At 63.7% G+C, this 21,943-nt stretch overlaps 1 long non-coding RNA gene across 1 annotated transcript; it reads left to right on the plus strand.

The window, feature by feature from the left end:
- The first annotated feature begins 4,169 nt into the window (after positions 1–4,169).
- LOC116533920 lies at positions 4,170–6,055 on the plus strand. The gene is made up of 2 exons (XR_004261515.1): positions 4,170–4,443; positions 5,517–6,055. It is a non-coding gene; the product is annotated as an uncharacterized LOC116533920 (long non-coding RNA).
- Positions 6,056–21,943: the final 15,888 nt, after the last annotated feature.

The raw sequence follows: 21,943 nt of genomic DNA on the forward strand, positions 1-21,943 counted from the left end.
CCAGCTTTCTAAAGGGGAAACCGAGGCAGACACCGGCATGCATCGACTACCTTGGTCCCCCTGGCAGGAAGGACCAGGGCTGCTGAGGAGGTGAATACAGCTCCCAGCACTCGTGGGCTCAGGCTCCTCTGCAGGTTGAGGCGGGAGGGCTCTGGGGTGGAACCGGGGCGGGCGCCAGAGCCTCCCTGGGCCCTGAGGCAGCCCGGGCGGGCAGCTTTAATTACCGCTCGCTGGGCCCATTGAGCCTCGTGCTAATCCGGGCCGCCGCCGCAGGCAGCCCAGGCGGGTGCCCCCTCCCCCTGCGGCCCGGGCACGGGGTCCCCGGGTTCTCACGTCCCGCCGGCCCCAATTAAAGCGAGCTCGGCGGGGCCGCTGCTGTGCTAATGAGCTCTGTGGGCCTCTGGGCTCTGTGCCGGGGGTGCAGAGCGGGTGGGGGTGGAGCTGGCTCAGAGAGGGTGACTTGGGACCATTCCTGGGAAAAAGCCCCAAAGACTTCCCCACTCTGTGCCCAATCCCCAGGAGAAGCCCCTGACAGGGAAAAGCCCCACGGGGTCTGCAGGACTCGTCCCGGAAGTCGGGACCCCCACCATGGGGCAGGGGGTGGCAGGGTGCAGCTTCCCAGAGGGCAGTGAGGCTGGGTGAGGGACACTGGCTCGGGGTGGGCTGGAGTCTGCCCATGGTCTCAGCTCCCTGAGTGCTTCCTCTCCACTGAACGGTGATGGTCATGGGCATCGGTGGCCTGGGGACAAAGGCCATTCGGGGCATGTTCTGGCATCCACCTGGGGCTTGACTCCTGTGGGACACAGAGCTGGGGAGCCCCGGGCTTTTCACTCGGAGGAAACCTAACCCCACTCCTAACCCTGGGGACTGGGAGGCAAAGGGCAGGTGAGGGCCTCGGTCTCCACAGCCCAGGGGCTCCAGGCTCCGCAGTTGTGGATTGCAGAGGAAGCGGGGGAGCAGGGCCAGGGACGTGTCAGGCCCACCCGCGTGCCTGGCCTCTGACTGCACAGGCAGCCCTGTGATGTCCCTGGGGGCTCTTCGCGTTGGCAGACCTCTCCCTGCCCAGGGCCTTCAGATCACTCGGGAGCTGTGACCTGAGCAAGAACTTGGGTTCAGGGGTGACGCCTGGCCATGGTGACGGGAGGATCCAGGGCAGGGGGGGGGTTGGCGCAGCACACAGGACCCTCCAGGGTGAGGAATCGGGGGGTCCCAGGGACGGTCCCCGCCAGACTGAGTGTCCAGAGGCTGTAAGGACGGCGGGTGGGTCTGGGCAGGGGCCTGTGTCTGTGGTGGCGCCTCATGGCCGGGAGCCCCCCTCTGCTCACCCCACCCAGTGTGCTGTGTGAGGCCTGGGAGTAGCCGCCCCTCTCTGGGTCTGGTTGCCTGTCTGGAGGCCAGGCGGGGTGTGTGGGGACCCTGAGGGGCTAGAAGTGTGGGCTGGGACCCCTCCCCCCACCCCAGCCGGCTGGGTGCTGGGGCCTCGCGGTTTTGCTGGGGCCTCTGGGTCTGGCTTGTGGCGCAGCCCCGCCCCCGCCCTCCAGTTCTGCACCGCAGCTTGGGGCCCCAGACTCTGAAGGGGGGTGAACGGGGGCCTTGGCAGGCAGAGGCCCCAGCTCAGCCCACAGAGGCCCAGAGAGGAGCCACTGGCAGTCTACGGGGGAGCTCGGGGCAGGCATGGGAGGCCCGGGAGCATGGGCCTCGGCTTCCCGGAGCCGGCAACGTGTGTCCTGGTGCCTAACCTTCCCGACCTGGGGCTTGCAGGGGGCCTGGGGCCTGCTCAGCAGGGCACTTCCGGGGACTCTGCCCTGGCCCCTCTGTGCACTCGGACACACAGGCACACGTGTGCACATGCCTTGGGCGTGCGCCACAGCCATGAATGCCCGGCCCCTGGGCAAACACAGGCCCCAGCCCCGGGAGGGGTCCCTATAAGTGGTCCTGGGCCTGGCCCCGGCAGGGAGCTCAGTGGGTGTTTGTGGCGCCTGGCAGCGTGGAGGCCAGCAGTGTGCAAAGAGGCCTGCAGGCTGTGTGATGGCAGCCTGGTGTATTGGGAGAGCCAGGGTCTCTGAGGCAGGGGTCAGGGGTGACTGTCACCAGCCAGCTCTCATACTGGGCTACAGGGATAGGGGCACTGCCCAAAGCCAGCTCCATGCCATGCAGAGGCATGGGTACCCACTTACCTGTGCCCAAAGATCTAGAGATGGAGAGACCTGGGACAGCTCCTCCCCTCCCCACCACCCTATCTAAAAGCGTGGGGAACTCAGGCCACCGTCGGGCACCTATGGCATCACCCAAAGATGCCTGTGGCCCCTCCTCCCAGGGCTTTGAAGATGACAATGGCCGGGAGTCAGGCAGAAGCTGGGGGCTGGGGAGTTGGCCCAGGCCTCCACCTCCTTCTGACCTGAGCAAGGACTTGGGCTCGGGGGTGAGGCCTGGCCATGGCGACAGGAGGACCCAGGGCAATGGGGGTTGGCACACGTCCTCTATGGCCACCTTGTTTGACTGGGGGATGAGGGGCCAGTTGGGTCCAAGGCAGCTTGTGTTCTGGAGAGGAAGGGACCTCTTGGGTCCCCCAAGCCTGCTCCACTCCCACCCCATGTCCCCTCCAGGAAGCCTCCCTCCCGCTGGGCCCCCTGATGGAAGGCAGGAAGGGGGATTTTCACTTCCAACTGGCCCTCCCCTGGAACCTGGCCCACTGTGCCCACCTCTCTGCCCGGCTCGAGCTGGTGCCAGCCCTTGTTCCCTGGACAGCCGGTGAGCGCTGAAGGTGTTATCTCTGACGGGAGCAGAATGGACGTGTCGCGCCCAAAGCAGGTGTCGGCGCCTGGGCTGGGGCCAACGGGAAACCCAACCCCGATTGACACCCCCCACCCGCTGCAAACCTGGCGGGGCCGTCCCAGGAGATGCAGGGATTAGCACAACTCTTGTCCCTGTCCCTCCCCAGCTGATCTGCCCCAGATATGGGCAGGGGCCGGCATGGGGGGCCTGGAGCTGCCTCCAGAAAGAAGTGGGCTCTGGAGGTTGGGTCAGGGCAGAGGGGGCTGGTGGCTTTCTGGTGTTGGTCTCCCATCTGCCAGGTAGCAGCATCTGAGACTGTGGGGGCCCAATCTCAGATCCCAGCTCCCTTCCTGCTCAGATGGCAGCAGGATCTGGGTCAGGGTGGGGGCCGGGAGGGAGGCGGGTTCAGGTCGGCTCATCTGGCTGTTCTCACACTGCCTCCCTCTGGGCCTGCCAGGCCCAGACGGTCCCCAGCGGGTGACTATGAGCAGCCAGCTCTCGAATTGGCTGCTGGCCTCAACCCGCCATGGCCTCCACCTAGGGCCCTTCACTGCCCACCTGCCACCCACTTCCCTTCTGCTCGCAGACGGACTCAACTTCGGCTGCTCTGGGGAGCTCTTTCCTAAGCCCTCGGCCCCAGGCCTCAGCCCCACCTCTCCTCCTGGTCCTCACTGCCTAGGATGGGTCCCATTGGCCCAGATGGAGGCTCCCCTCTGCCCTGAGGCTTTGCTCATGGGGGGTATGGGCAGTTGCTGGACCAGAGCCTGAGCCTGTTCTGACCTCCATGGCCGATGGTGGGTGATGGGGTGGCAGGCCCGGGACGGGAGCGCAGGGGACCTGAGGAGCGTGCATTCCAGCAGGCACAGATCCCAGTGTGTGCTCAGCTTGGGCCTAGGACAGCGGCCCTGGGCTGGAGGGTCCTGAGCTCGAGGCTGTGCTTGTGGCCCTCTCCTCCTCTGCACCGAGGTGGACACCCCCAGGCCGTGTATCGTCCTCTGACGTCGCTCACCCGAGGCCCCCAGCCTCACCTGTCGCCTGGAAGGCAGCTTCGGCTTCTTCCTGGCCTTCCTGCCTCCTCTCTTCCTGCCTCCTCTCTCCTCCAGTCGGCCTGGGCTGCTTTCTGAACCCCACGTCTGACGGCGGCGTACTTCCCTCGGAGAGAGGCCCTGGCCATGTCTGGCTCCCGGGGTCCGGGTTGCCTCTGATGAAGGTCTCTGCCCCAGTTGCGTGAGGCTCTGCCGGAGCTGCCGCTCTGTGGCCTGTCTCCAGCCCCAGACTGTGGGGATTTGCCCAGAAGCCCCCAGGCCCTCACCTGCCTGCCTTTCCCTCCCCACCCAGTGGCGTGCACACGGGGGCTGGACTGAAGCAGCTGAAGCGGTGAGAGTGTCCATCTCCGAGGCCACGTGTTCGCAGCCAGGCCACCTCTCCCAGGCTCACCCCAGGGCTCAGCCAGCCTCTCGGCCGGGAGTCCAAACCCTGAGCCCACTGGCTACTATTGGCCTTTTCCAGCCACTACAAAGGAACCCAGGCCCAGAATGAGGGTGGGGTTGTCATTCTGCCCAGAAGAGGCACAGGGTGGGCTGACATTCTGGACAACCCCACCCTCCCCGGGCCGCCCGCAGATGCTGGCCTGAGCACACAGAGGGACAGAGCTTCGGTTTTATGCAGGTGTGTCTCGGGCCAGGTCAGAGGATGGGGCTGAGGCTGCCTGTGCTCAGCCCCCCGGGGTGGGCCGGGGGGTCCAGGCAGGGTGGAGGCTGCAGCCCCCCAGGGGGTCCCTGGGGTGTCAGGCTACGTGAGGGTGGGCCACTTCTAAGCAGAGGTGAGCCTTGCTAGTCTGTGGCCCAGCGTGGTGACATGGAGGCTAGAGGTCATGGCAGAACAGGGTTGCCTGGGACCCAACACAGGTCACCCAAGGCACAGGGATGCCCCTAACACTGCAGGCTAAGGGAGGACTGGTGCAAGGGGTGACTGGACCTCACAGCAGCAGGTTGCCCCTGAGGGCCTTGGAGGGGTGGATCTCCAGACAAAGGCAAGGACCAAGGGCAATATCCCCAGAGGAAGCTGCTTCAAAGGGCTTAATTAGGAACCCCTGGGCACCAACACAAGGGGGCCTCTGACGTGGTGGCTGACACCTGTAATCTTAGCACTTTGGGAGGCCAAGGTGGGAGTATCATTTGAGTCCAGGAGTTCAAGACTAGCCTGGAAAACAGCAAGACCCCATCTCTAAAATAAATAGACAACCCAGGGAGCCTCTGAGTCCTGAGCTCTGCCCAGGCCCACAGCCGCCAGCACCCCCATGGATAGCCCCCAGCTGTATATCTGGGGTCCTGAGCTCCCTGCACCTCACATCCTGGACAGTGGGGCTCCCTCCTCCCTCAACCTGCTCCTCCCACGGTGTCCCCAAGCTTCCTGCCCTCACTGGCACCCTTGCTTCAGAGACCACAGTGTCAGTGGCTGAAAACCAGCCAGGAGTCCGGCTGCCCTGAGCCAGCCAACAAAGCCCATCAGCTGTGGATGAGTGGACACTGGACAAACAGCCACAGGCCCTGTGCTCCAGCTGGGCCAGCCAGGCCACTGACATGTCCTCGGCTGTGCCTCTGTGACCCATGAATGGGCCGTGTCTGTCTGGGCGGGCACTGGGCGCTGGCAGGAGCTAGACGCCGTGGACAGTGCTAGGTCAGCGCCGCTCGGCTGCCGGGAAGGGCAGAAGCCTCCCACTCCTTCCCAACTTCCACCAGGCCAAGGGCCCAGGGTGTGGCACCAGGCCTCACCACACCTGCCCCGGTCTGTCAGCTGTGCTTCAGGCCTCCAGCTGCAGCACACCTCCTCCAGGAAGTCCTCCAGGAAACAGTCCCTGCCTGCCAGCTCCATCAGGCCTGGTAGCCCCAGGCTCTGCGTGAGTCAGCGTGCCAGTGCAGAGGCCAGGCAGGGCGGTCCTGTCTAGAGGTAGTGTGGCCCTCGGTGTGCGTGGGGAGGGCTGCAGTGAGGGGCGGCAGGACTCAGCCAAGTCCTTCCCCTTCTCATGAACCTGCCTCGGCCCCAACAGCTCATCAGTCAGCAAATCCATGTGGCTAGACCTTCCAGCCACACCTGGGCTCTGGCCACACCTGCTCAGGTCAAGGTGGTCTCCTCTCTCTGGGACCCGCGCCCACCTCCTCCCAGTATCAGAGCCCCTGCTGGCAAACAATCTTTTGAAAAACTTATGTAGATCACAGGCCTCCTCCACCAGCTCCCTGGGCCCCCATCTCACTCCAATAAAAGTCTCAGTGACGGCTCACAGTGGCCTCCTCCCGTCTGAGGGTCAACTCAGCTGGGAGCTCGCCCTGCTGTCCTCAACCTCTACCCTGGCCTCAGGGCCCTTGCAGGCTGTCCCCTGGGCCCTCGTGGTACAGTCTAGCTGTCACTGGGTGTCCCTCAGCCCCGCCCTCACTGGCCACTGTGCAGGTGGCCTGGGCCTGGCTGCCACGTGGGCACAGCGCTCGTCCAGGCTGGGCCGGGCTGATGCCTGCTCACGGGCATCTGCCACTCCTGGAGGGCACACGGCTTGGGCCTGGGCCGTGTGGCAGGGTGGGCGACAGTGCCTACAGTCCCCTTCATGGGTCTCCGGCCCGGCCCCCCACCTACAAACACACACCAGACTCTCCCCAAACACGAATCCATTTCCATTTGTGCCATTGATTGTCTGGCAGACAAAGGCCCCTTTCAGACATGTCAGAGGTTCAGCAAATAAATAAATGAATGAAGCCCTGGCGGAGGAAGGGGTGTGGGATGGACTGGGAAGCAGGCTGGTACCTCCTGTGGCTGGCCCAGCGCTCCGAGGGCACCTGAGCTGAACAGATAGCCCAGGGCATCAAGGGGTGGGCCCTACCTGGGGCTGGAGCTGTGTTTGGGGGGTTTGGGGTGTGAGAATGGGAGTTGGGGGTTTTGCATACTCCTGCAAAAGTGAGGCAGGCCCTACATGGAGCTGGGGTGCCCCGTGACACATCCTGGCTGCTGTGGGAGGATAGACTCAGAGGCCCCAGGCCCGGGCCAGGTAACGGTGGGGTGGTAGGTCCCCGTGTGTCCTAGAAGCTGGGTACATCCCCACATTCCCCTTCCTGGTGTTTCTGCTTGGACTCAGACCCAGAGACCACCCTTAGTCCAGGGGAGTAACCCACCCGGTGCATCTGAGCTCCACAGTATGTGATCTGAATCTGGCGGCTCCCATGAGCTGCCTTCCACGTGGGAGGCTAGAGTTTCACCTCTCTTCCTGGGATCCCCCAACTCCACAAGGCCAGAGCTCAGGGGGACACGTGCCCCAGGAGGCTCCTCCCAGCACCACCTGAGACCCCCTGAGAACCCTGTGCTGCCCTCAGCCTGGGCCTGACGATGCCCCAGGGTGGGCCGAGCGTCCTACCCCCGCTCCTCCACCAAGGGGGTTGGGGTACCCAGAAACCTTGAGTGCAGCCCTGAGCTCCTTCTGCTCCTGCCCCCATCCTGGGCCCCTGGTGGCTGCAGTGCAGCCCCTGGGAGGCAAGGGCTGCTCCCCACAGATGGGACCGAACCAGCTGGTCTGGGAGACGGCAGGCCATGGGTGGCGCTCCCCAGTCAGGTCCTAGCCCAGGCAGGGACCACGTAGGGGCGATCCACCATCTTTTTCTCCAGGACAGAAATAACCAGAAAGAATGTGAGCTGGGCAGCCAGGAAAGGGGGCTGACGAGATCCAGGAGGACTGCCTGGAAGCAGGGGCTGGGGAAAAGTCCTATAGAGGCGCCTGGGCCTGTTGGGAAGCTGGGTTGGCCACTCCAGTCCTGCCCGGCCAAGCCCCCAGGGCAGCGCTGACTCCTGGCCATTCTGGGGACAACAATGGCCGGCATTTAAATTCCAATTGAGTCAGCCAGAGTGGCCGCGGGCGTGAGAACGGGAGCCCCCACCCCCAGCCCGAGCCCCGCCCGCCACATTCCTGCCTCCCCGGAGATGGCCGTGGCCAGGGCCGTCGCCAGGGGGCCGGGAATGCAGCGCTCAATGGCTTGGGACAAGGGCCCATTGAGCGGTGACGGGCAGGATTGAGCCGTCAGCGCCCCCTACTCCGGACCCCTCCTCTGTCCCCGCCCCTCCCCCCAGCGTTCCTGGTGTCAGCTGCTCTGGGACCCTGCTGATACCCTCCTGGGCTGGGCCCTGAGCAAGCGCGGGCCTGGAGCTGTCTGACTGACCACTGGCCTCCACCCCGGGTGCCCTCACCACCTGGCAGCAGAGGGGCCCGCCGAAAGCCTCCACTGCGTCATGCCTCTCTCCCCCCTAAAGCCTCTGGGGCTCCCCGATGCCCACAGGTGTCAGAGGCCACGCTTCTCCAGCCACAGTCCCCTGCCCTACTTGGCCCTCCCCCTGCCCAGCCCTGTACTGTGGCACCAAAGAGGCTTTGCCCGACCGTTGCCCACCCTTGCCAGCCCCAGAAGAAGAGACCCCTTTCCCTGCTCTGTCCAGCGCCTGTCTCGAGCCTGGCACTCGGGGACACCTGCCGGTGTTTGAAGAGTCAAGGTTTTCATGCATCCTGGCCCAAGACCTCAGGGCGTGATGCCCTCAGGCAGCCTGTTGAAAGCGAGGGTGAAGGAGGCGTGGCAGTGGCCCCTGGCCGCTGGTCCTGACCACTCTGAGCCCTGTGGTCGGAGGCTCATGCCAAGAGGCCAGCCCAGGCCCCCCGCGCCTGCACCCCACCTTGCGCCTGGGTCTCCCTCTCTCCTTGGCTCCGTGATGCCTGCCGCAGACCAGGGCCCATCAGTGTCCATCCCCGACCCAGTTAGGGTCCCTGCCAGCCCCGAGCTCGGCCGGCCCAGCACGCTTTGCAATGTCCTCTCGCTGTGCCTGGGCAGGCGCAGTCAGGAAGATGCCAGGGAGCCTGGCCTGGGATGGGGCAGTCCCGGGGCCAGTGGGTGACAAGGAGGCACAAAGGCCTTGCCTGGGGGAGAGCTTGGAGCTGGGGGAGGCTGGCACCATGCCCGAGGGACAGGCGTGGAGGGGGCACCTGAACACCTCCTTCCACTGTGTTGGGAAAGGGGCCCCTGCCCTGTCCCCTGACCACCTCGATGGAGGGTGCACTGGCACGGGGAGATGGAGGCACCCATGGCTGGAATGGGCAGCCTGCCAGCCCTGCCACCTCCCCCAACAGGTGGCAGGAACCGAAGACAGGCTGGGCGATGGGCTGAGGGGCAGGGCCAGGCTTCCGAGTGCTCCCAGGGAATGGGGCAGGGGCTTGGGCAACGCCACCCAGGCTGCGGTTACACTGACCACCCCAGGACCAGCCTGACCACCCTCACGAGCAGGACCCCTGCAGGCCGGAGGCACCAGCCCCCCTTTACAAAGCACTCGGGAGAGCCCCACTCCAGGTCCTAGCCACCATGCAGCTGGCGGGCGAGGGCAGCCACAGGCACCCAGGTCGGGCTTGCTGGGAGGCTGTGGATTGAATGAATTAGTGAAGAAGGAAAGGCAGGCTCCTGATTCACAAGAGTCCGTCCTGAGCAGGGGTCTACAACACAGACCTGTGAGGTCCCCAAGCCTGGCCCTCACTGCCCGGGGTTCGGGGACACAGGCCTGGGGCAGGCCCTCTGTCCACCTCAGTCTCCGTATCTCATCAGCTGGGCTGGGGGTGGGGCAGGGCTCGTGCCAGGGCCCAGGACAGCTACGGAGGCTCCTCTGGGAACTGCCTGCCCCTGGGGGTCCAGGCCCAGGTCCCGCCCTGGGAGCTCAAGTGCCCCAAGCGGCTGCCGCCTTTCAGCCTTTCAGCCTCCTCCCCAAGCCCACGGGGTCATTGAGGCCTCCAGTCCTTTATGAAGGCCGTGCCCTCTGGCCAGAGAGTGGACAGGGAGAGTGGACAGAAGAGCCCTGAGGGGTGAGGTGCGGCCTTGGGGGCGGGTGCACAGGCGGTCTGGGAGTGGCCGAGGGAGGGTGGGGAGCCAGGTGGTCAGAGAGGTCCCTTGGAAGCCCTCACTGCTGAGCTGGCTGGGAGCCCAGTATTCCCGAGTCCCAAGCAGGCAGGAGGTTGAGGTGGGAGAATTGCTTGAACCCAGGAGTTGGAGGTTGCAGTGAGCCAAGATGGTGGCACTGCACTCCAGCCTGGGCAGCAGAACGTCCTGAGCAGGTGTCCACAGGCTGTGGACGGCCTGGGAGAAGAGACTGAGGAACAGGCGCCATGGCGAGGCTGTGCGAGGGCATCAGATGTCCAGTGTTGGGCGGCAGGGTTCTGGCTTCAAGGGGCTTTTGAAAAAACACAGCTCTAGGCGCGCTGTGAGCAGGGCTGGACCCACCACAGCCTCACTGCACTCCCTGGGGCCTGGCCCGTGCCAGCTCCTCCAGGCCAGGTGGCCCTGCTCAAGCTTCCTCAGCTCTGGAGTCCCTTGGCTGGTGTGGCGTCTGGCCCAGAGCTGGTTATGGACACACCTGCAGGGTGGGGGCCAGAGTCTCAGTCCTGGGAGGGAACATGGGCGCAGATGCCAAGGGTGGAGGTAGAGCTGCATTGCTCTCTCCTAAGCATGGGGCACCTTCTTTGTGTCTTTGCCCTGCCTGCCAGGCAGCTCAGACCAAGCCAAGGGCCCAAGGGCGGTAATTCTCCCTCCCCAGGTTCTGGAACGTTTTTCTTTTCTTGGCCTAAGTAAATCTGATGTATAAAAGCTGTGTTGGCCGGGGGCAGTAGCTTACGCCTGTAATCCCAGCACTTTGGGAGGCTGAGGCACGCGCATCACCTGAGGTCGGGGGTTCAAGACCAGCCTGGCCAACATGGTGAAACCCCATCTCTTAAAAAAAAAAAAAAAAAAAAAAAAAAAAAAGAGCTGTGTCTTCTCAGAAGCCTAAAGCCCCAGCTGGGGATGGTGGCTCATGCCTGTAATGCCAGCATTTTGGGAGGCCAAGATGGGCAGATTGCTTGAGCTCAGGAGTTTGAGACCAGCCTGGGCAACATAGCAAAACCACATCTCTACAAAAAATGCAAAAATTAGCTGGGTGTGGTGGTGTGTGCCTGCAGTCCCAGCTACTCAGGAGGCTGAGGAGGAAGGCTGGCAGGAGCCTAGGAGGCGGAGGCTGCAGTGAGCGGAGATCCCACTACCACATTCCAGCCTGAGCGACAGAGCCAGATCCTGTCTCAAGAAGAAAGTAAAAAAGGAAAAACAGAGGAGCATAAGGCTCCAAGTGTGCCAATCTGGGCAGGGCATACGTGTCTGTCCCAGCCCTGAGGCCTGCTTAGCAGGAGAGGACTCAGCTCCCACCCAGCACCCCTCCCCTTCCCACTGCAGCCCCAGCCCCAAAGAGCCACCACCCAGATCTGCCGCGCAGGGCTGGACTGGGGGTGGGGCAGCCCTGAGCTGGGCCCCTGTGCTCATGGGGAGCAGCTGTCCGCTGTTCGACTGGAGAAGCCCTGGCTGTCACAGTCCCTGGTCAAGCCTGGGTGCCCTCTACTGCCCGAGAGCCACATAGTAGGCCCGGGGGCTTCCTGCTGCCTCTCCTGAGCCTGGGGCCCCACATGAGTGCCCGCTGGGCAGCGGCTCCAGGAGCTGAGGGCAGCCCGAGGCAATGGCCAAGCAATGGCGGTCCACCGCCTTTCAGAAGTCTCCAGACACTGAGGCCTCTCCTAGCAGGGCCAGTCGAAGCCTTATTGCCCCCACTCCATCAATGGCTGCATGGACGAGCCCACGCCACGCAGGGAGCCCAGGCCTCCAGCCAGGACTGGCTTGAGATGGGATGCATGGCCGAGGGGAGGGGCTGGGGAGAGGGCCGGCATGGCGTTCAGAGCCATTGAGGACAGACCAGGGGATGGCAGCGGGTCCCTGGGAGGGAGCCAGAAGCCCACGATGCTCAGAGAAGAGCGTAGGGGACCCAGGAAAGGGACCAGAGGACCTGCTGGGTCTGTCAGGGGACACGGGGCCAGCAGGTGTCCAGCGCAATCCCACAGATGTGGCCTTGAAGGCAGGTGCCTCCAGCCCCTCGTACGAAGGCAATGGAGACAGATTGGGGGGCACGTGGCGGCTGGGAAGAGGCTGAAGAGAGAGGCCCCAGGGAACAGGCTGGCTGTCGAGTTTACACCTGCCCGAGCCAGTTTCTGGCACTACCAGTTCCATGAGATCCACAGTAGCAAGCTGCGGGTCCTTTAAGATCTCTGGGCAGAGTGCCATATCTGCACCTCTCGGGCCTTCATGTGCCAGCCGGGCATCTTGAGTGAAGGGCCATCCTTAGGCGAAGGCTGTGGGGCTGCTAAGGGTCCTGCCATGCTGTGGTGGGGCCTGCAATGTCACTGTGGCAGGGTGGGGAGGTCCTGCTGTCTCTCTGTGACCCCTGGGCAGAACCATTTTGTCCTGGTGGAAGCTAAGGGTCTCCCAGCAGTGAGGGGGGTTGGGATGGGGAGGGATGGGGTGGGATGGGGTCTCTTTGAGACTCACCAGCCACTGGTTTTGGAGATTCGCCCCTCCCCCTGCTTTTGAGTGGGATGGATCAGGGAGGACTGCGGAGCCAGCAGTGGCTGGTGGACTGACCCTGCCCAGCAGGCCCAGATGGGCTGGAAGCTCAGGCGAACCCAGGCCTCTGTGGAACCAGAGAGGAAGTGGGGAAGAAAGAACCTCTGTGGAGGGAGGTGCCCGCCCTTGGACCCTTGGCTTGGTCTGAGCTGCCTGGAGGCCAGGGCAAAGAAAGAAAGAAGGTACCCCATGCTCAGGAGAGACTGCAGCAGCGTTCTATGGGCAGAGGGAGGGCTCGGCCTCTACCCTTGGCATCTAGGGTGGGGGGCACCTGCAGCCCATCCCTCTCTGCAGCCCCTACCCTCCAGGAACCAGGTTAGAGGCTGGGCAGGAGTCTGGGGACCTAGGCTTCAGTCCCGAGGTGCCCGTGGCAATGGCCTGCAGTCCCTGCACGGCCAGGAGGGTGAGCCTTGAGAGCTAATGAGCCCCGCGTGGCTGGGGCCAGCCTCAAGGCCACAGGCACAGCCCTTCTGCAACCCTGGCAGCTTCTCAGAGACAGCAGTGTGGAAGACGGGGGTGTGTCCTGGTGCAGCCAGCGGGGATTGCTTGGGAGGGAGGATGAGCTTGACTCAAGGGAGGGCACTTGATGGGCAGTTCCGAGGCGCTCGGCCAGGGAGGGGCTCTGCTTGATTTGCTGTGCGCCCAGGGCAGGGGCTGCCCTCGAGGCTTCTGACCCACTCATCTCCCTGAGCCCCGGAGATACAAGGATCACAGGGAGGGGCCCTTTCCTGGGCTGGCCAGAGCTGGCCAGGGTACTTGGGGCACACAGCCTGTGTGGGTTAGCCTGGAACGACACCAGACTGGCAACAGGTTGTCAGGAGCCGGGCTGGCGTACGTGGGGCTGGGGAGAGCCCTGAGCCGAGGCTGTCAGCTGAAGCCTCTGACCCGACCTGTGCCCCTGGGACAAATATACGTGAGGCCACACGCACATGTAACCGTGTGCGCAGGCAGGCACGGTCCGGCACACGCACATGTAACCGTGTGCGCAGGCAGGCACGGTCCGGCACACGCACATGTAACCGTGTGCGCAGGCAGGCACGGTCCGGGCGCCAGGCTGTATTGCCATCCGAAGCCCCTGCCCTGGCTGGGGACGCCCATTTGGCTGGGCGCGGCAAGGCGGCGGCCTTGGCACAGAGAGCATGCCCAGCCTTGCTCTGACCCAGTTTTCCATGCCCAGGCAGGCGGGCGGCACTGGAGTGGGGGCTCCAGAGCTTCTCTTTGGGAACCCTGGTGCCCTGGGCCCAAAGCAGCTCCGAGGGGGCAACTGGCTGGCTCCATGTGCCCTGGGTATGTCCTCTGAGAGGATGGGTTCCCGTCCCTGGATGTGACCACCCAGCCGCAGCGGATTCACACCCTGGAGACAGTGCTACACCCCTGCCTTCTATAGGTGGTCCAGGGAGGAAGTGGGGAAGGAAGAACTTCTGTGGAGGGAGGTGCCCACTCTTGGACCCGTGGCTTGGTCTGAGCTGCCTGGAAGCCAGGACAAAGAGAGAAGTTGCCCCATGCTCACGGGCACACAGCTGCTGCTGCCTGAATGCGCTCTGCCTGCCTTGCCTTCTGTCTGCAGATGAACGGACCTGTCATCTAGGGACCCATGCTTGTGGCCCTCCACCACAGACCTGCAGGCTGCTTCCCTGCCCACTCCTGGGGGCCGGTCTTGGGGGCCACATCCTTCAAGGGTGGATTTGGAGCTGAACCTCAGAGCCACAGGGCCAGGGCAGGCCTCAGAAGGCATCCCAGAGGAGGGAGGGTAGAAGGTCCCCGCGGGCAGGGAGGCGCAGGGAGCAGAGGCTGCTGGGAGCAGGGAGGGAGCTGGGCGGGCGGAAGGGCGGCCGTGGGAAGCCAGCCCTGGCCTGGCCGGCCCGATAAGCTGCCCCTTTGATCCGCACTGAGGCAACACAGACCCTCTTCCTGAGATAACCCTGGCCCCGGGACTGAGGCTCTGGCCAGCCTGCCCTCCTGAGTGTGCCCGGCCCTGCCCTCCAGCCCTGGGCAGACTCTGGCCCTGACAGTGACTGGTCCTCACTCAGCTGCAAGCTGAGTGGGTGCGGACTGAGCCCAGGCCTCATGGGCACTCCATGTGCCCCCACCCCAGGACCCGCCGGTCCTCACTCTGCCCTCAAAGCTCCCCCAGCCCCGGCCTCTGTGTCCAGCTCTCTATTCCCTCTGGTTGGGAGGGGCACCTCGCCTGCCCCGCAGTTCCCACCCCCTTCACCTTGCCCCTGGGAGCCCCACTCCCCGGCTGGGGCTCACCGGGTTCCAGGCTCTTTGGGCAGCCCTGACTGACAAGGGCTCCAATGTGGCCCAGGTGTGGGCACAGGTGAGGCACAGGTATGGGCACCAGTTACATTTGGGGTGGGTGTGCCCTGTCCAGGCCCCTTCTCCCTGGTGCCCACCTCTCCCTGGCGCCTGTCAGCACCCCATGCTCTCGGCCCCTCCCTGCCCAGGTCAGTGGACAATGAAGCTGTCAGCAGCCCAGAGCAGGGAGGCAGGCAGGCGTGGCAGGGGTGGAGGCCTCGGAGGCGGAGATGTCTTTATTAGGGGCTGCAGACCTGGCTTCCACTGTCGAGGCCAGCCCAGCGGCTTCTGGGAGCTGGGGGCAGAGGTGGCCCTGGCTGGGGGCAGAAAGGGGCGGGCTGTCCATCAAGGCCCCGTCAGCCTTGGGGCTGGGTCCCTGGAAGGGCAGGCCCATGGGTAGAGGAACCCAGAGTGTGGGGCTGGCCACAGGTGGTCAGGGAGGGTTGGAGCGTGGCTGGGGGCTGTGCAGGGATGAGGTGTCGAGGGCGCTGGCATCCCAGCCCTGCCGGCCTCCTAAGGCACCCAGGGAAGCACTGGTGTGCTCAGCCCCTCAGCCGTGCTTCGCGGTGTGCTTTGCAACACCATGCCTCTGTTTCCCAGCTGTACAATGGGCAGCCCTGTAGTTTCAGCAGACCCCCGTCCCCCGTGCCCTCGGCTGAGCTGGAGTGGCAGGAGGGCTTCCGTGGGAGCAGGTGGCATGAAGCACAAGGGCTGGGAGACCCGCAGAAGCCCCTCGTCCCCGGGAGGCTGAGGCCAGAGCAGGCTTCTTGCAGGAGCCTAGGTTTTGGCCCTCACCCCGCCTGCCCTGCCAGATCCGGACAGGCAGGGCCCCACACAAACCCCAGCAAGGGGCCCTCTCCTGGATAAGGGGCGGCCTCTGCTCTGTTTCTGACAGAAAGGCCAACAGTGGGGCTAGGAGGTCTCCAGCAACCAGCCATGCCCCACTTCCTGGGGGCTGGAGCAGGCTGGGGACGGTGGCTGGGGTCTGGGATCAGCAGGGCCTGGCAAAGCCTTCTCTCCCAGGTTCCCCCAGGGCTGGAGTCCTTAGGGCCACTTCCCTCCCCTGGCAAGCCCAGGCACCCAGGCCACCTCCTCCGGGGCCCTTCTGGGCACGTGTGGAGGCTGCCCCTGCTCTCCCCACCGCCCTCTGAGCAGGCGCAGATAAATCCCCGCATAGCTTGGGAGACTGAGGGGGCCTCAGTAGGTGCCATTTACCCAAGACCTCGGAACTGGGTGAGGTACTCGGGCCACTAGGACTTGCCTCAGACATCAGGCTTTGCATTTTCCACCTGAGCCTCCACTTCCCACTCCCAGGCCAACGGCCTCTGGCCGAGGCCTCCGCCACCATTTGCCAGGTTCCAGGGCCTAGTGTCAGGGCCCTCGCCCCTGCTGAACGTGCCGGGTGGGGACCTGGCTGGAGGCTGCACCTGGAGGCCCCCGAGGCCACCCTGGGAGCCACAGCCAAATAGCTGCCTCCTCTAATCAGCCCCACGCAGCCCTGCAGGGCCAGCGTTCTGCAGCGGCTGCCCTCTCCCTCAGGCCACTGGGCACCTGGCCTGGGGTGGGGGTCTGGCCCACTCTCGGGTCTCCCTGAATACTGTGGCGAACACCCCACCCTTCCCAAGCTCAGCCGAAACCTCCCTGGAGCGGGGCTGTCGCATCAGGTCACTGAGTGCCTCCTGCTGCCTGTGGCTCTGTGCCTTGGTTTCCCCTCCTGTCAAGTGGAGGTTGTGGCTGTCGTAAAGGTCCTGTCAGGAGCCAACGACACCCCGCACCTCGCCATCCAGTCATTCCCAGCCACACAGGGTGTGGGTTGCCCCAAGCCAAGCGATCTGTGGGGGTGGGGTCATCCCCATGCCCTGGCTGGGCTTGATGGGGTCTCTAGCCTCTCATGAGCAGCTGCCTGCTGGGCCCAGCTGGCCACCCTGGACTCTCGGGCCCTGGCCGGAAGCATGACTGAGGTTGTCCATGGTCCGGGGAGGGGTGGGCAGAGGGTGGCTGGGTGAGGCCCTGAGAAGGGGCTCTGGCCGAGGATGGCCCTGGTGACACCCAGAGTGGCAGGCAGGGCTGAGAGGAAGGGGCGTTCTGGGGCGGGTGGAGGCCGTGGGGAGGAAGGAGGGTGTGATGTGGGGTTGGCCCGGCGGCCCGGAGGCCTGGATTCCTAATTCAGCCGGAGCCTGTGGAGTCGGGGCCTGTTTATTCTTGGCAGGAAGGCTGGTGCTGGGGGGGCAGAACTGGGGAGTGAGGCCTTTACAAAAAATAATAATAATAAAAACGCTCATTTAGAAGGCTCCCAAGGCGTGCTGAACTCCAAAAGGGCCTTGGAAAAAATGCTGAGAGGGTTTAAGTGTAAATGGACCCAAAACACCATGATTAAATTTCCCTTAAATTTACCAGGGTTTGGGGTCAAAGAAAAAATAAAACTCAGGGAAAATACACTTGAGGTTTCAGGCAAATGCCAACTGCTTAGGAAAATAGATTCGGAGCTGCTCAGCGGCTACCGGCCTGGCCCCCGCCATCCGGGGAGCTTCCCAGCCTTAACCCCTCCCTGGCCAGCTCTCTGCTGCCTGCCCCACCTGCCCCCATGAGGGACTTCACCACCATCTCCTGCTGCTTCTGCACGGTTTGGGGAGCCCTCCTGTGCAGACTACAGGCAGGGAACTGGGGCCCCACACCCCCAGGCTAGGCAGGAGCCTGTGGGAGCCTGAGCGTCCACCCCTCAACTCGACACCTCTCCTGTGTCTGCAGACAGCTCTGGTTTCCTTTCTTTGCTCATCTGGGAGCAGCCACATTTTCCAAACCAAAGTCAGAACTTGAGGTCTAGTGGTCTGAGTGAACCAAATGGCAAAAAGGCCAAAGTGTTTGAACTGGGACTGTCCCAGCATATCCAAGATGGCAGGCTCCCAGCAGCTCATGATTCATGGTGTTACCCTTTTTCCTCAGCCTGCCAGGAAGCTCAGAGCTAAAATTAAGGATCTTGCACAGTAGCTAGTGTTGGCTGAGGGATTTTGGAATATTTTTTCTTCTTTAATGTTCTTTAAAATTCCATTTCTGTTATAATGAGGATCTCAACATTTTGTTGTTGTTGTTATTTTAACACTCTTCAAATTCTCTGAGAATAAATTTGAAAAGCAAAGTCAGGCATGGTGCCATACGCCTGTACTTGGGAGGCTGAGGGGGGAAGAGTGCTTGAGCCCAGGAGTTTAAGACCAGCCTAAGAGCTAAGTGTAAACACGAGCTGAGATAGCAAGACCCTGTCTCAAAAACAAAATAGAAGCCAGCAACTACCCTTAAACTACAGCAGCTGTGGCCCCACTCCCAGCCCAGCCCAGCTCAGCAGGGATACCCAAGGGCCCCACTTCCGTCACCCCATGGTGGCCAGTTCTGAACCCTGGCACCCAGCCCTGTGCCCTGCCAGTGTTCAAGGGCAGTGGTGGTTCTGGGAAAGGTGGTAGGAGATGGGGAGCTCCCAGGGGAGATCGAGTGGCTCCCAGGGGATCCCAACGGCAGAAGAGACTCGATATCCCCTTGAGACTCCATGCCCTGTCCTTCCGCTTGGCCGCAGGGCAGAACCAAGGGAAGCTCCCCCAGCAGCCCCAGCCCTAGGCCAGGCTCTGATCGCAGAAGAGAGCTGGGCAGAAGTCTGTCTCTGGGGCTTCCCTGCCCTGGGTTCCAGGTCTCTCCGCCTCGGCCTCCCTGCCTGCCTGCCTCCCTGTCGGGGAACTGCGGCAGCTGCCTGCCCCCCCACCCCCCCCAGCACTGTGCCCAGCAGGTGGTGTGGAGTCTGTGCCCGGAGCACCGCCTCTGCCGAAAGCCCCTTTGCCATTTTCCTGGCATTTTCAGGGGAGGCACAGGAGAGGCAGGTGTGAGCTGGGCCATGGGCAGCCTGCCCAGGCCCCGCACCCAGGATGGGCCTCCCTCCCAGGCACCCTCTGCTGCTCACCTACACAGGCCCCAGCAAGCCAGGCCGCCCAGCTCTGAGTCACCACCAGGCCTGGGCTGGGCCGGGCTGTCAGCCCCACACGGCGCTTGCCTCGGCCCCTGCTTCCCACATTCACCTTCAGGAAGACCCCTGGGTGTGGGCCTCAGGAGCTGGGTGGGGGTGCAGCGGGAGTGGGAGGTAAGTGTCAACATGAGTCCAGCAGATGGGACGTTCCTGTCCGCCTAACACCTGCTTGGAGGTGGATGCAGACCCTCAGCAGGCTCTCCCAGTCCTCGCCTGGCCCTGTGGCCCCAAGGGCCCCAGAAGGGCCCACCTAATCAGGTACCAGGAGGATGAAGCCGGGTAATATTGCAAAGTGTCTGTCTGTGGAAATGAATGTTTGGACAAGGGTGCTGTGATAAAATCGTGGCTAGGGACACTAACGTGCAGGCAGTCGCCGAAACTCAGGAGCAGAGCAGCAGGCCTGGCCTCACCCGAGTGTCGGAGGAATGCCCCCTGCACTTGTGGGCTTAGAAACCCTCCATCTGAACACCACAATTATTTGTGACAATAATAAACCGGGCTTTCGGGCAAGGCCTCCCCTGGCCCTGGCGGCCCTGGGGCAGAGTGGGCAGCAGCTCCTTGCTGGTGGCCACGGGCGGCTCTAGGACCCTTTGGAAGCAATTTGGCAAAATGAGCAGAGCCCCAGAGGTGCTCCTGTCCTTTGACCTAACTGCTACCAGACAGTGCCACTGGAGGAGCCACTCAGAATGTGAGGGTGCCAGAGGAGGCATCGGCCACGCAGGGCGTAGTGGGCAGAACGGCGACCCCTAAAGCACATGGTCACATCCTTCCCCCTGCAACCAGTGAATGTGACCGTATCTGGAGAAAGGGTCTCTGCAGGTGTAATCAAGGTAAGGATCTTGAGATGGGGAGATCATCTGGGTTATCCAAGTGGGCCTTATGCCTGACGACACATATCCTTACAAGAGATGAAAGAGAAGATGGCAGAGCGGGAAGCAGAGGCCGGAGCCATGCGGCCACGAGCCCAGGGACACCAGGAGCCCCCAGGAGCTGGAAATGGCAGGAAGGAGCCTCCCGAGAGCCTTGGGAGGGAGTGCAGCCCTGCCTACACCTTGATTCCAGACATCTGGTCTTCCAGACTGAGAAAAAGTAAATTTAAGTCAACCAGTGTGCAGTGATTTGTGAGAGCAGCCTGGAGGTACCGGGTGCTACTGAATGAAGGAGTCCCAGGCTGCTACTGGAGGGAGAGGAGGCTGGGCTGGGGCCAGGGCTGCAGGGCTGAAGGGAGGAAGCATGTCTTGAAAGTGCCCCGTCCCCAGTCCTTCCTCCTGCCAGTGCTGCCCACGGGCCAAACCCACCCAGAAGCTGGAGAGCAAGGGCCCCTGAGAGGTGTGGTCTGCAGAGTCAGGCTTTCAGAGACAGAAGGACTGGGGTCGGGACACATGGGAACAGCCCCCAACTGGGCATCTTGGCCAAGGAGAGGATCGTGGCGAGGAAGAAAGAAGAAAATTCTGTGCCCACAGATGCCCAGATGCTCCCCTCCCGGAAATCAGCGGCCGTGGTTGCAGAGAGAGTCAGTCCTTCCTGGAGGTACCGGGAAAAGAGCCTAGAGCTCCACTGAGGCCTTCTGTCCACAGGAGGAACGCTGTTCAGCAGCTGGCACCTGAGGGGGACCTGCCCCATCCACCAGCTCCTTCCCACAATCCCATCCAGTCCCCAGGAGAAGGGGCAAGACGGTCTGGGCCCACATGCATCCTGGTACTTTGAGAACCTGATGACTTAGCTGGTTAAGAGTGCTAAGGCCAGGTGCCGTGGCTCACACCTGCAATCCCAGAACCTGGGGAGGCCAAGGTGGGCGGGTTACTTGAGGTCAGGAGTTCAAGACCAGCCTGGCCAACATGGCGAAACCCCATCTCTACTAACATACAAAAATTAGCTAAGCATGGTGAGGCGCACCTGTAATACCAGCTACTTGGAAGGCTAAGGCAGGAGAACCGCTTCAACTAGGGAGATGGAAGTTGTGTGAGCCAAGACTGCCCCACTGCACTCCAGTCTGGGTGACAGAGCAAGACTCTGTCTCCAAAAGAGAGAAAGAGCTAGCAGGACAAATGTGCTGCTGTGCTCAGGTAATGGTGTCCTGGGGAGGGGGCCTGGCTGGCAGCAGCCTGGCGCTGGGCACCTGAAGGGCTGGACAGTGCATTGGAGTTTGGGGAGCCTGGGCCCCAAGACGATCTGGGGGACATGGGCTTGGCCAGAGCAGGAATCAAGGCTGGCTGAGGACAGGTGTGCCACAAATGGGCACAGAGGGGTGGGCATGAGGGCTCCCTGGAAGCAGGCCCTTCTAAGGCCCCAAGGTAGGGTCCGGGGACACCTTGGCCTCTGGAAGCTGCAGGGTGGGGCTGTGCATGGGCTGGGTAGGGTAAGCAAGCAGCCACTCACTGGGGGGCTTTCAGTGCCCTTTTTCCTCACAAGCACAGTGAGTCCTGGATGACAAGCCAGGCAGGGCAGCAGACAGAGCTGGCCCTTCCTTACGCTCACTGGCTCCCATGGGCCCTGAACCTCCTTGGGCTTGCCTGGAGGTGGGAGCAGACGGCCTTTTCCTTGTGAGGGTGGACACAACAGTCATGTGGGATGAGGGGGCCCAGACAACCCCAGCGTGCCCCACAGGGCAGCACCTTCACGGGTCCCCGGCCCCTGCTCTGCATTCTAGGCCGGGTAGGAGGGCAGCCCTAGGCCTGTGTCCTCCTGGGGGGTGGGAAAAGGGGCCCCTCGGGCGGGGAACTCAGGCGGCTCAGCTGCTGGAGGCCCAGGTCAGTCAACGCAGCGTCTGCACCTCGTCAGGTAGGCAGGGCCGCCCGGGATGTCCCGGGCCTGCGGCGAACACCGGAGGCTGGGCTTGGAATGCGGTCCTGCCTCCTCCACCGGAGGAATTCCAGCTCAGGCCGCAGGGTTCAGCCTCCTGACATCCCGACCGCCACCGAGACCTCCCCTCTGAGCGCCTAAGCACAGCCCCAGGGGACCCGAGCCGCGCGCTGTGCAAACAGAGGCTGCGCTCGCGCTCCTTGCGCCCCGTGCCCGCCGCCCCCTGAGCCGCCCAGCGGTGCGACCGGGCCTCGCCCGCCAGCCCCGGCTCCCTCGCCCTCGAGACGGCCCGGCGCCCCCGCCGGCCACGCCCCTCGGATGCCCCGCCTCACACCCCGCCCCGAGGGGCGTGTCTGGCTCCCCAGCAGGGCGGGGAAGGGGGCGGAGCCTGGCCGGGGCGGGGCGGAGCCTGGCCGGGGCGGGGCGGAGCCTGGCCGGGGCGGGGCGGAGCCTGGCCGGGGCGGGGCGGGGTGGGTGGAGCCTGGTCGGGGCGGGGCCGCGGCGCGGACTGTTCCCCACTGGCTGCGGCGCGCGGGGCAACCCAAGCTCAGTACGCGGTGGTGGCGGCGGTGGCGGCCTCGCG

Source organism: Sapajus apella, unplaced genomic scaffold, assembly GCF_009761245.1.
Source record: "Sapajus apella isolate SASKATOON/1434 unplaced genomic scaffold, GSC_monkey_1.0 scaffold85, whole genome shotgun sequence".
Taxonomy (NCBI): Eukaryota; Metazoa; Chordata; class Mammalia; order Primates; family Cebidae; genus Sapajus; species Sapajus apella.